Below are 15,303 nucleotides of genomic sequence, written 5' to 3' on the forward strand. Positions count from 1 at the left end.
TTACTACTCAAATAAAGGAGGCGCAACAAGGAGTTTTAAAAGAGGAAAATTTAAAGGATGAAATACCCAAAGGATCGGAGAAGCATCTTAATATTCGGGAAGACGGAACCCGGTATAGGGCTGAAAGGATTTGGGTACCAAAATTTGGAGATATGAGAGAAATGGTACTTAGAGAAGCTCATAAAACCAGATACTCAATACATCCTGGAACGGGGAAGATGTACAAGGATCTCAAGAAACATTTTTGGTGGCCGGGTATGAAAGCCGATGTTGCTAAATACGTAGGAGAATCTTTGACGTGTTCTAAGGTCAAAGCTGAGCATCAGAAACCATCAGGTCTACTTCAACAACCCGAAATCCCGGAATGGAAATGGGAAAACATTACCATGGATTTCATCACTAAATTGCCAAGGACTGCAAGTGGTTTTGATACTATTTGGGTAATAGTTGATCGTCTCACCAAATCAGCACACTTCCTACCAATAAGAGAAGATGACAAGATGGATAAGTTAGCACGACTGTATTTGAATGAAGTCGTCTCCAGACATGGAATACCGATCTCTATTATCTCTGATAGGGATGGCAGATTTATTTCAAGATTCTGTCAGACATTACAGCAAGCATTAGGAACTCGTCTAGACATGAGTACTGCCTATCATCCACAAACTGATGGGCAGAGCGAAAGGACGATACAAACGCTTGAAGACATGCTACGAGCATATGTTATTGATTTCGGAAACAGTTGGGATCGACATCTACCGTTAGCAGAATTTTCCTACAACAACAGCTACCATTCAAGCATTGAGATGGCGCCGTTTGAAGCACTTTATGGTAGAAAGTGCAGGTCTCCGATTTGTTGGAGTGAAGTGGGGGATAGACAGATTACGGGTCCGGAGATTATACAAGAAACTACCGAGAAGATCATCCAAATTCAACAACGGTTGAAAACCGCCCAAAGTCGACAAAAGAGCTACGCTGACATTAAAAGAAAAGATATAGAATTTGAAATTGGAGAGATGGTCATGCTTAAAGTTGCACCTTGGAAAGGCGTTGTTCGATTTGGTAAACGAGGGAAATTAAATCCAAGGTATATTGGACCATTCAAGATTATTGATCGTGTCGGACCAGTAGCTTACCGACTTGAGTTACCTCAACAACTCGCGGCTGTACATAACACTTTCCACGTCTCGAATTTGAAGAAATGTTTTGCTAAAGAAGATCTCACTATTCCGTTAGATGAAATCCAAATCAACGAAAAACTTCAATTCATCGAAGAACCCGTCGAAATAATGGATCGTGAGGTTAAAAGACTTAAGCAAAACAAGATACCAATTGTTAAGGTTCGATGGAATGCTCGTAGAGGACCCGAGTTCACCTGGGAGAGTGAAGATCAGATGAAGAAGAAATACCCGCATCTATTTCCAGAAGATTCGTCAACACCTTCAACAGCTTAAAATTTCGGGACGAAATTTATTTAACGGGTAGGTACTGTAGTGACCCGAACTTTTCCATGTTTATATATATATTAATTGAGATTGATATTTACATGATTAAATGTTTCCAACATGTTAAGCAATCAAACTTGTTAAGACTTGATTAATTGAAATATGTTTCATATAGACAATTGACCACCCAAGTTGACTGGTGATTCACGAACGTTAAAACTTGTAAAAACTATATGATGACATATATATGGATATATATATATATAGTTAACATGATACTATGATAAGTAAATATATCATTAAGTATATTAACAATGAACTACATATGTAAAAAAAACAAGACTACTAACTTAATGATTTTTAAACGAGACATATATGTAACGATTATCGTTGTAAAGACATTTAATGTATATATATCATATTAAGAGATATTCATACATGATAATATCATGATAATATAATAATTTAAAATCTCATTTGATATTATAAACATTGGGTTAACAACATTTAACAAGATCGTTAACCTAAAGGTTTCAAAACAACATTTACATGTAACGACTAACGAAGACTTAACGACTCAGTTAAAATGTATATACATGTAGTGTTTTAATATGTATTTATACACTTTTGAAAGACTTCAATACACTTATCAAAATACTTCTACTTAACAAAAATGCTTACAATTACATCCTCGTTCAGTTTCATCAACAATTCTACTCGTATGCACCCGTATTCGTACTCGTACAATACACAGCTTTTAGATGTATGTACTATTGGTATATACACTCCAATGATCAGCTCATAGCGGCCCATGTGAGTCACCTAACACATGTGGGAACCATCATTTGGCAACTAGCATGAAATATCTCATAAAATTACAAAAATATGAGTAATCATTCATGACTTATTTACATGAAAACAAAATTACATATCCTTTATATCTAATCCATACACCAACGACCAAAAACACCTACAAACACTTTCATTCTTCAATTTTCTTCATCTAATTGATCTCTCTCAAGTTCTATCTTCAAGTTCTAAGTGTTCTTCATAAATTCCAAAAGTTCTAGTTTCATAAAATCAAGAATACTTTCAAGTTTGCTAGCTCACTTCCAATCTTGTAAGGTGATCATCCAACCTCAAGAAATCTTTGTTTCTTATAGTAGGTTATCATTCTAATACAAGGTAATAATCATATTCAAACTTTGGTTCAATTTCTATAACTATAACAATCTTATTTCAAGTGATGATCTTACATGAACTTGTTTTCGTGTCATGATTCTGCTTCAAGAACTTCGAGCCATCCAAGGATCCATTGAAGCTAGATCCATTTTTCTCTTTTCCAGTAGGTTTATCCAAGGAACTTAAGGTAGTAATGATGTTCATAACATCATTCGATTCATACATATAAAGCTATCTTATTCGAAGGTTTAAACTTGTAATCACTAGAACATAGTTTAGTTAATTCCAAACTTGTTCGCAAACAAAAGTTAATCCTTCTAACTTGACTTTTAAAATCAACTAAACACATGTTCTATATCTATATGATATGCTAACTTAATGATTTAAAACCTGGAAACACGAAAAATACCGTAAAACCGGATTTACGCCGTCGTAGTAACACCGCGGGCTGTTTTGGGTTAGTTAATTAAAAACTATGATAAACTTTGATTTAAAAGTTGTTATTCTGAGAAAATGATTTTTATTATGAACATGAAACTATATCCAAAAATTATGGTTAAACTCAAAGTGGAAGTATGTTTTCTAAAATGGTCATCTAGACGTCGTTCTTTCGACTGAAATGACTACCTTTACAAAAACGACTTGTAACTTATTTTTCTGACTATAAACCTATACTTTTTCTATATAGATTCATAAAATAGAGTTCAATATGAAACCATAGCAATTTGATTCACTCAAAACGGATTTAAAATGAAGAAGTTATGGGTAAAACAAGATTGGATAATTTTTCTCATTTTAGCTACGTGAAAATTGGTAACAAATCTATTCCAACCATAACTTAATCAACTTGTATTGTATATTATGTAATCTTGAGATACCATAGACACGTATACAATGTTTCAACATATCATGTCGACACATCTATATATATTTCGGAACAACCATAGACACTCTATATGTGAATGTTGGAGTTAGCTATACAGGGTTGAGGTTGATTCCAAAATATATATAGTTTGAGTTGTGATCAATACTGAGATACGTATACACTGGGTCGTGGATTGATTCAAGATAATATTTATCCATTTATTTCTGTACATCTAACTGTGGACAACTAGTTGTAGGTTACTAATGAGGACAGCTGACTTAATAAACTTAAAACATCAAAATATATTAAAAGTGTTGCAAATATATTTTGAACATACTTTGATATATATGTATATATTGTTATAGGTTCGTGAATCAACCAGTGGCCAAGTCTTACTTCCCGACGAAGTAAAAATCTGTGAAAGTGAGTTATAGTCCCACTTTTAAAATCTAATATTTTTGGGATGAGAATACATGCAGGTTTTATAAATGATTTACAAAATAGACACAAGTACGTGAAACTACATTATATGGTTGAATTATCGAAATCTAATATGCCCATTTTTATTAAGTCTGGTAATCTAAGAATTAGGGAACAGACACCCTAATTGACGCGAATCCTAAAGATAGATCTATTGGGCCTAACAAACCCCATCCAAAGTACCGGATGCTTTAGTACTTCGAAATTTATATCATATCCGAAGGGTGTCCCGGAATGATGGGGATATTCTTATATATGCATCTTGTTAATGTCGGTTACCAGGTGTTCACCATATGAATGATTTTTATCTCTATGTATGGGATGTGTATTGAAATATGAAATCTTGTGGTCTATTGTTACGATTTGATATATATAGGTTAAACCTATAACTCACCAACATTTTTGTTGACGTTTAAAGCATGTTTATTCTCAGGTGAATATTAAGAGCTTCCGCTGTTGCATACTAAAATAAGGACAAGATTTGGAGTCCATGTTTGTATGATATTGTGTAAAAACTGCATTCAAGAAACTGATTTCGATGTAACATATTTGTATTGTAAACCATTATGTAATGGTCGTGTGTAAACAGGATATTTTAGATTATCATTATTTGATAATCTACGTAAAGCTTTTTAAACCTTTATTTATGAAATAAAGGTTATGGTTTGTTTTAAAAATGAATGCAGTCTTTGAAAAACGTCTCATATAGAGGTCAAAACCTCGCAACGAAATCAATTAATATGGAATGTTTTTAATCAATAAGAACGGGACATTTCACATGATATAAATTTCGAAGTACTAAAGCATCCGGTACTTTGGATGGGGCTTGTTGGGCCCGATAGGTCTATCTTTAGAGTTCACGTCAATTAAGGTGTCTGTTCCCTAATTCTTAGATTATCAGACTTAATAAAAAGGGCATATTTGATTCGATAATCCAACCATAGAATGTAGTTTCAATTACTTGTGTCCATCTCGTAAAACAGTTATAAAAACAGCACATGTATTCTCAGTCCCAAAAATATATATTGCAAAAGCATTTAAAAAGGGATTAATGAAACTCACCGTATTATATTTTGTAGTAAAAATACATATGACTATATTGAACAATGCAGGGTTGGCCTCGGATTCACGAACCTATATTCAATTATGTATATTAATACATATAATAGTAATCAAATAATTACATCTATTAATTATATAATATTTATATATTTAGTGTTGTAGTTTATACAGAATTTGTATCTCTTTGTCTATATATTATATCTTAAATTATATGCAATATATATATATATATATATATATATATATATATATATATATATATATATATATATATATATATATATATATATATATATATATATATATATATATATATATATATATAATATGTTTTATATATTATTTGTTAAAATGATAGTTTTGATAGTAATGATTTACTAATAATAATAATAATAATAATTTTATTAATAATGATAACACTAATAATAAAATTGTTAATGATAATCTTTAATAATAACAATAAATTATTTTATTTTTATAGTAAAAGCAATAATATTGTCCATAACAACTAATACTAATCATGAATAATAATAATACTAATTATGATAATAATGACAAAAATAATAATCTTACTATTAATGTTATTCTTAATAAAATGATAATTTTAATTAATAAAAAAGATATTAATAATACTTATATTCCTAATAACGATATAATAATAATAATAATAATAATAATAATGATGATAATAATAATAATAATAATAATAATAATAATAATAATAATAATAATAATAATAATAATAATAATACTTGTAATAATAATTGTAATAATAATATTAATAATTAATAATAACAATCATAACAATAATATAAATGATCATAATAATAATAATGGAAAAGAAAGAAAAAAAAAAAATTGTGTATACCCTTATAGGCTTTTTCTAAAAAGAATTGCCATGGACCGGACTCGAACCCACGACCTCCCGCTCAACCAAACAACCTCTCAACCCTTGCACCATTTCTGTCTTTCTGATTAAATCAGACACCAACTTTATATAACCCGTATTTAGTCTGTTTCCTATCTCTTCTCCTTCTTCCAAAATAACTTAACCGATCAAACTTCAAACAAATTCATAACAGCGATTTTCTTTTTATTATCTATAGTCATTAAACCCGTATCATCATCATTATCATAATCATTGTCATAATCATCATTCACCACCATCGTATATAATTTTTTTTTTTATCATTCTTAACTCCAACATCATCATGCTCGTATCATTACTGTCAAAGGGTTTTAACAGTAGAAGAAATAAAATCGAATAGGAATTTTACAGGGGCGAGTAAGACATAGATCATGCAGCAACGTAGGTCTGGTCTTTGCTCAACAGAAAATGAAATCTGCTCCTCGGTCCAGGAACACAACAGGTGACGGCCCAACAAGCAGAAACTTGGCAGCCCAAATGCTTAGGGTAGCTAGGCCCATCGACATGATCAATTTGCACGATATAATTGTGGTGGTAGGGCTCGTCTGTAACATAGGAACAAGAATATTTAATTTACAGCTCATCATTCCACTTATCAATATTATTATAATAACCGATAATTTATGATCATCAATCATCTTTTGATCATTTAATCATCATCAATCATTCTTTTTTTTTACAGAATTATGGAAGTAGTAACAATGGCAATCGATAAGAAACAGGAATGAATGGCAGCAAGAAACACAACTTATGCTGCAGTAGCTGATCGAAAGTAAGAAACATATAGAAGTTACCAGTTGTTGATTCATAGTTTTGAACAGGAGAAAGGAAGTAGCAGTAGCAAGAATTGAATCATGGGTGTTGTGGTTATTTCACGGTTGCACAGAAAAATATATACATAAGGTTACCGTAGCAACCGCAGGGTGTTGTTTAAAGATAAAGAAACAGAATAATCGGGCAGTGAAGTTGGTGGTTTCTTCAATCAGGGAAGGAAGGTGAGCTCGTCCAAAAATAAAAATAAAAAGTCGGGTTGAAGATGCTTGTAGCCTGTTGCTCGCGACTAAAACAGTAGTAAGTCTATGTGGTTTGGGTCTGCAACACAGGATCGTATTACAGTCAAAGTTTGGTGGTGTTTAAAGGTGATTTAGGTTTGCTTTTGGTCCCGGTAATAAACAGAAACATTGATTAATATTTGTAGCTGAAAGAGGTCTACGGTGGTGGTGATTCTAAAGGTGATGGAAGTTGTCTTGGTGGTCTTCGATTAACAAGAGAGTGAGTACATCCGGTTTTGGTATTTGAGTTGGTTCAAACATAAATAAAAAATGAACAACATTCATTAGATGATCTTAATCGAATGTTAAGAGAAACGAGAGAAGGGATGAAGTGAGTTTTGTGTTTGTGTGTGCTTGTGCAAAAGTATATGCATATATAGTTAAGATGTAGATTAAGGCAGTGGAGACATTAAGAATCAATTCAGGAAGTAAGATACAAAACCATAGAAAGCAGATAGAGACTTGAAACTGAATTGCACTACTTGATGTAGATATTTTTTTTTAACCCAGCAGTCAATCTAAAAAGATCATATGTCGATGGCTAAAAGATTTGTATTATTTGATATGATTTATATATATATATATATATATATATATATATATATATATATATATATATATATATATATATATATATATATATACATATATATATATATAATTAATATTAGTAATAAAAAAATACAATTATATTAATAATTATAATAATTGAAACACATATAATAATAATGACATGATGATATAATAATGATAATTTCATTGGATTTAATGATAATACTAATTTTATTAATATTGATATTAATGTTAATAATAATAATGAAAGTAGTAATATTACTGTTAGTGTTAATACAACAACTATATTTTACTTGTAATTATATTTAATACCATAACCTTATATTTTTATTAATTTTAGAAAGAAAAAAATATATATATTATATATATTAGATAATAACATATACTGAATATTTAATCTTTATACATTTTACATATATATTGTATTTGCATTTTAGTTATATATATTGAATGAATATATTAATGTTGTTATATATATATATATATATATATATATATATATATATATATATATATATATATATATATATATATATATATATTATATATTTACATATTTATTTACACACAACAGTTCGTGAATCGTCGGGAATAGTCAAAGGTAATTGATTACATGAATATAGATTTCAAAACTTTCGAGATTCAACATTACAGATTTTTACTTATCGTGTCGGAAACATATAAAGATTAAGTTTAAATTGGATCGGAAATTCCCGGGTCATCACAGTACCTACCCGTTAAAGAAATTTCGTCCCGAAATTTGAGTGAGATGGTCATGGCTAACAATAAAAATGTTTTCATGACACATATGAGTTGATAAATGGAGTTTTATCATTATTAAGTAATATGGATAAAACTATTCGATTATTCAAAGAGTACGAATGAAGCTATCACATAAGATTAAAGTAGGAAAAGTAAAGATTCGCCTTAACTTTTGGCAGAGTTAGGGTTGAATTCCGGAATTCAAGGGATTTAAAGAAAATCTTCGAATCTAAAAGATTTGATTCTTCGGCGAGTAAGGAAATTAAGATCTCTATAATTAAATACGGTGATCTGCCTCGATTATTGTGTCTGATATCTCCATTATAAATTTACCTTTTCCGTTCCATTTGTTTTCACCACTTCTATACTCAATTCCCAATTTCAAAAATTTATGAAAATGCTTAACCCTGTTCTGATCCTTGTTCTTATTCTAACTATCACAATGATCGTTCTTCTTTTCCAACTCCCACCTAAAGAATCTGTTTATTTCTATTATGCCCTAGGGATTATTGTATTTATAATCCTCCCGTGTCTTTATATTGCTATACGTACTGATATCCACGGTTTGTAATTTCGGTGTTGTCATTGAGCTTTATATTCTCACTTATATTTCAAATCTTTATGCTTCTGTTTTCTCTTCCCGACTTCAAGTCAAGCGAATAATGGTCCAGAATTCGTAGATATAGAGTTTCGAATGATTATAATGTTCTAAACAGGAAGGAACGTGATAGCACGATTTGATTTTCAAATTTATCAACATCACGGAAAATAGAACCATCAAGAATACATTTTCTTGATTTGTTCAGAAGTTAAGTAGAATGAAAGAGTTATGTAACATGGCACGTGATGACGTTATAATCTGTGAATCATCATGTTCCATTAGAAACTCAACATGACTTACTATAATATAATCACGTTGATCAAGTGTCATTATATTATACTAACTCATGCTTCAGTTCCCAACATTACTTCAATAACATTCATACATTAAGCTTGAAAGTTTACAAAATATAGAAACTAACAGTTTCTATATGATGTAATACTGATAGCACGCAGAGATTAGTGATTTCATATAAGAATAGTTATGAAAATATCTCCAGAAATATGGAGAATATTTATAATGAAAGATACGATACTATCTCGGAATATCTAAAATCAGAGGATGATAGAAACTATTGTCTGCAAGGGTTCAGAGTAAGGATCAAGATATTCACTAAAGACTTTAACAGACATTGAATCATTTGGATTATTTGAAGTCAAATTTATTCTTTGTGATTTGTCCATGGCTTTCTTCATAATTCCGCATAATCTGCTTTTCGGCACTAAATTTTCTATTGAATGTTTCCAATATAATGATACACAGGAAGCACGAAGAGGTATATAATTTTGGACGAGAATATTTATGAAAATATCCTGGGAAATATCGAAGATATTGATGATGATATTTTGGAATTTCTAAATTCGATGGTTGATGGTGAAAGATTTTCCGCAAGATTTTAACATGATTTCGAAGCAGAATATTCTCTAAAGATTTCATCGGATCCAGAATTACCTGGATTCTTTGAATATAGGGTTTGGTCCTTGTATTTGTCCTTGGTCTCCTTCATGGTTAGCTCAATACGTTTTCCAGTTCCAACTTTTCTGAGATTTTCCAACAAACTATTCTTTATTATCAAACTTCTGGCTGTTAAGATCGTTTACGGTTGTCTACGGTTTCTGTTGCTTCATTCAACTTTTTCAATATTCAGAGTATTGATTTGTAGACTGGGTGCTTTTCAAAATCTCAGAATGGAAGGTCATTATTCTAGAGGATAAATGTTATACATATAACTGTTGATGTAGATATGCTGTGAGTTTTCAAAGTACTGATTGCCGATTTCTCTACATTTACTACTACCATATCCGAATCATTGGTTATCAATCCGAGGTGATTTCAAGAGAATTGTTTTTTTAGATGATTAAACGCTGACGGTAATATGGTGTAATATAAAAGGTTCCCCGGTAACAATAAAAGAGCATACATATAAATCAAGGTGATAATAAGGTTGTTTCGAACGAAAAGTCGAAGTTGATTTGCTGGAGCTGTGACAAAATTTGCTACTTTGAAAGGAATTACCAAGTTATTTTGGGTAATAATAACACTAAAGTAATTAGCACAGCTACGTGTTAAACGTTTACTCAGTTTTCGAGAGTTTTTCAGATGCATAACTAAATACATCAATCTTTTCTCCCGTAGATGAAGTGCGGTTGGTTCCTCCTCTCGTTTGAGATGTTTTCAAGAATCATGAAAGGTTAGAACGTGGATCTTAATCGTCAAGATACAAATGAGGTTTGAGATGAAATCAAGTGGCAAACTTGAAGAATTGTTTAGTTTCATATATTATAATCAATATTTTAATTCATTTTAATTGTCCAATGACATTAGTCCACAGTCGATAGTCCACAGTTGACAGTCCAATAATTCATATATAATTTAATATATAATATTCGAATTAATTAATGCGTATTCGTGACCCGTATTCGTCTCAGACTCGATCACAACTCAAAGTATATATATTATTATAGAATCAACCTCAGCCTTGTATAGAGAACTCGATCATTACTGCATATAGAGTGTCTATGGTGATTCCAAATAATATATATAGATGCGTCGATATGATATGTCAAAACCTTGTATACGTGTCCCGATATTTAAAGTGCGTAAAATAAATAACAGGAATTAAATAACGATAAATAAAGTGCGTAAAGTAAATAACAGAAATTAGATGACAATAAATAAAATTGCGAGAATGTAAATTGCGATAATTAAATTGCGATAAATAAAATGCGATAAATAGAATGTAATCAGTTAGCTAGGAACAGTTAGCTGGAACAGTTAGCGTGGTTTCTTAACAGAATTTCATATTGTTAATTAGTCTGTTTCTAATCAATTTTTATTGTGTCCATTATTTCTTCATTATGCCACTTGTTGGATTCTGGTAAGTCAAAATCCAAATATGAAATTGAATTTGAATGAGAATGGTTATTCTGTGGTGAACGGATTCGTATATCGATAAATGTAGGTAGGATGGTAATCGACCGTTGAATTAGATTCGAAGAATGTACAGTGTAACTTATTAATGTGAAATCTAAATATTCCTCGGGTATTACCTACCCGTTAAAATATTTTCACCATTAACAGTTGGTACAAAAGAATTTTAATTACACTCTTTATGAAAATATACATATACATATATATTTTCTTCAGACGTAATCATGGATTTAATAAGTCAATGTGATATTAAACTCATCAGATCTATGGCTAGAACTAGAGTACATAATCTCTAAAACATTAGGGATTACATAATCACCATGAAGAACGAAGATAGTTTATGTAGAACGATGATTATACTCGAGGTACAGAATGAGGTGTCGAAGCTGGTGATGCGGATGTTGTTGTTGGTGGTACTGGTTCTGTTGGTGCTAAGGTTGGTGATGTGACTGCTGTTGGTGATACTGATGGTGCTTGCAAAATGTGTACCGTGCTCTCTAAGGTTAACACTCGAGCTCGGAGTTCTTTAACTTCTTCTACTAACCCTGGTTGGTTATCAATGTGAGGTAGAGATTAGATATCTTCTCTAGTTCCGTTAATGGTAGCTTCAAGATGAAAAATTCTTGCAAAAAGGGTATAAACGGTGTTGCGAACGGGTTCGCCAGTGAGCGGGTCAAGTACTCCAAGGTTAGGTGGTAGATTCGATTCATGATATGGAGTACCTTCTTCCCTTCTCCATAGGGTGAGTATGTCGCGAACCCACCCCCATTTTCTCCAGTAATCACAGTAGTTGATTGGTTAGTGTGCTCCTGTCACGCTGTCTTCGGAGTCAGAGGAACTGGGTCGATTCGTAGAGGCCATCTTACGCGATCACAGAAAAGATTTTTGGTATGAAGAGTTTAGTGACAATAATTGATAGTTGGATGTTTTCTCAATGCATAATATGCATCGATATATATAGTACCAGGATCCCTTATATTACGGAAAAATTTACGAGAGATATCAGGCAAGGTCTACAGTAACAGATACGCTAAGATATGAATTTTGTCTATACACTATTCATGCCGTCAATGCAGTAAAACGTGTCTAGACTAAAAATAATGAGCAGGTAATTTCCTAAGGATGATAAGCAGATGATTTCTGACAAAAATGATAAGCAAAACTTTTGACATACAGACACGGTCGAAGTCCAGACTTACTAAAGCATCCTAACGACTATCAGTTAGACACACTAATGCAAGACCTGGTTCGCTAAGACCATCGCTCTGATACCAACTGTAGAGACCCGTCCTAATCCCTCTGGATGAAGTCCATATCGATTATAAACGATTTACAACAGTTGATTACATCGCGAGGTATTTGACCTCTATATGATACATTTTACAAACATTGCATTCAATTTTAAAAGACAACCTTTCTTTACAACGAAAGTTGACGGCATGCATACCATTTCATAATATATCTAACTATAATTGACTTAATAATAATCTTGATGAACTCGAAGACTCGAATGCAACGTCTTTTGAAATATGCCATGAATGACTCCAAGTAATATCTATAAAATGAGCAAATGCACAGCGGAAGATTTCTTTCGTACCTGAGAATAAACATGCTTTAAAGTGTCAACCAAAAGGTTGGTGAGTTCATTAGTTTAACATAAATAACCATTCCGTAATTTTAATAGACCACAAGATTTCATATTTCCATTTCTCATAAACATACGTCCCATGCATAGAGACAAAAATATCATTCATATGGATTGAACACCTGGTAACCGACATTCACAATATGTATATAAGAATATCCCCATCATTCCGGGATCCTCCTTCGGACATGATATAAATTTCGAAGTACTAAAGCATCCGGTACTTTGGATGGGGCTTGTTGGGCCCGATAGATCTATCTTTAGAGTTCGCATCAATTAGGGTGTCTGTTCCCTAATTCTTAGATTACCAGACTTAATAAAAAGGGCATATTCGATTCTATAATCCAACCATAGAATGTAGTTTCGATTACTTGCGTCCATCTCGTAAAACAGTTATAAAAACAGCGCATGTATTCTCAGTCCCAAAAATATATATTGCAAAAGCATTTAAAAAGGGATTAATGAAACTCACCGTATTGTATTTTGTAGTAAAAATACATATGACTATATTGAACAATGCAGGGTTGGCCTCGGATTCACGAACCTATATTCAATTATGTATATTAATACATATAATAGTAATCAAATAATTACATCTATTAATTATATAATATTTATATATTTAGTGTTGTAGTTTATACAGAATTTGTATCTCTTTGTCTATATATTATATCTTAAATTATATATATATATATATATATATATATATATATATATATATATATATATATATATATATATATATATATATATATATATATATATATATATATATATATATATATATATATATAAAATATATTTTATATATTATTTGTTAAAATGATAGTTTTGATAGTAATGATTTACTAATAATAATAATAATAATTTTATTAATAATGATAATACTAATAATAAAATTGTTAATGATAATCTTTAATAATAACAATAAATTATTTAATTTTTATAGTAAAAGCAATAATATTGTCCATAACACCTAATACTAATCATGAATAATAATAATACTAATTATGATAATAATGACAAAAATAATAATCTTACTAGTAATGTTATTCTTAATAAAATGATAATTTTAATTAATAAAAAAGATATTAATAATACTTATATTCCTAATAACGATATAATAATAATAATAATAATGATGATGATGATAATAATAATAATAATAATAATAATAATAATAATAATAATAATAATAATAATAATAATAATAATAATAATACTTGTAATAATAATTGTAATAATAACATTAATAATTAATAATAACAATCATAACAATAATATAAATGATCATAATAATAATAATGGAAAAGAAAGAAAAAAAAATTGTGTATACCCTTATAGGCTTTTTCTAAAAAGAATTGCCATGGACCGGACTCAAACCCACGACCTCCCGCTCACCCAAACAACCTCTCAACCCTTGCACCATTTCTGTCTTTCTGATTAAATCAAACACCAACTTTATATAACCCGTATTTAGTCTGTTTCCTATCTCTTCTCCTTCTTCCAAAATAACTTAACTGATCAAACTTTAAACAAATTCATAACAGCGATTTTCTTTTTATTATCTATAGACATTAAACCCGTATCATCATCATTATCATAATCATTGTCATAATCATCATTCACCACCACCGTATATAATTTTTTTTTTATCATTCTTAACTCCAACATCATCATGCTCGTATCATTAATGTCAAAGGGTTTTAACAGTAGAAGAAATAAAATTGAATAGGAATTTTACAGAGGCGAGTAAGACATCGATCGTGCAGCAACGTAGGTCTGGTCTTAGCTCAACAGAAAATGAAATCTGCTCCTCGATCCAGGAACACAACAGGAGACGGCGCAACAAGCAGAAACATGGCAGCCCAAATGCTTAGGGTAACTAGGCCCATCGACATGATCAATTTGCACGATATAATTGTGGTGGTAGGGTTCGTCTATAACATAGGAACAAGAATATTTAATTTACAGCTCATCATTCCACTTATCAATATTATTATAATAACCGATAATTTATGATCATCAATCATCTTTTGATCATTTAATCATCATCAATCATTCTTTTTTTTTTTACAGAATTATGGAAGTAGTAACAATGGCAATCGATAAGGAAACAGGAATGAATGGCAGCAAGAAACACAACTTATGCTGCAGTTGTTGATTCATAGTTTTGAACAGGAGAAAGGAAGTAGCAGTAGCAAGAATTGAATCATGGGTGTTGTGGTTATTTCACGGTTGCACAGAAAAATATATACATAAAGTTACCGTAGCAACC

Source organism: Rutidosis leptorrhynchoides, chromosome 2 (assembly GCF_046630445.1).
Source record: "Rutidosis leptorrhynchoides isolate AG116_Rl617_1_P2 chromosome 2, CSIRO_AGI_Rlap_v1, whole genome shotgun sequence".
NCBI classification, from domain to species: Eukaryota; Viridiplantae; Streptophyta; class Magnoliopsida; order Asterales; family Asteraceae; genus Rutidosis; species Rutidosis leptorrhynchoides.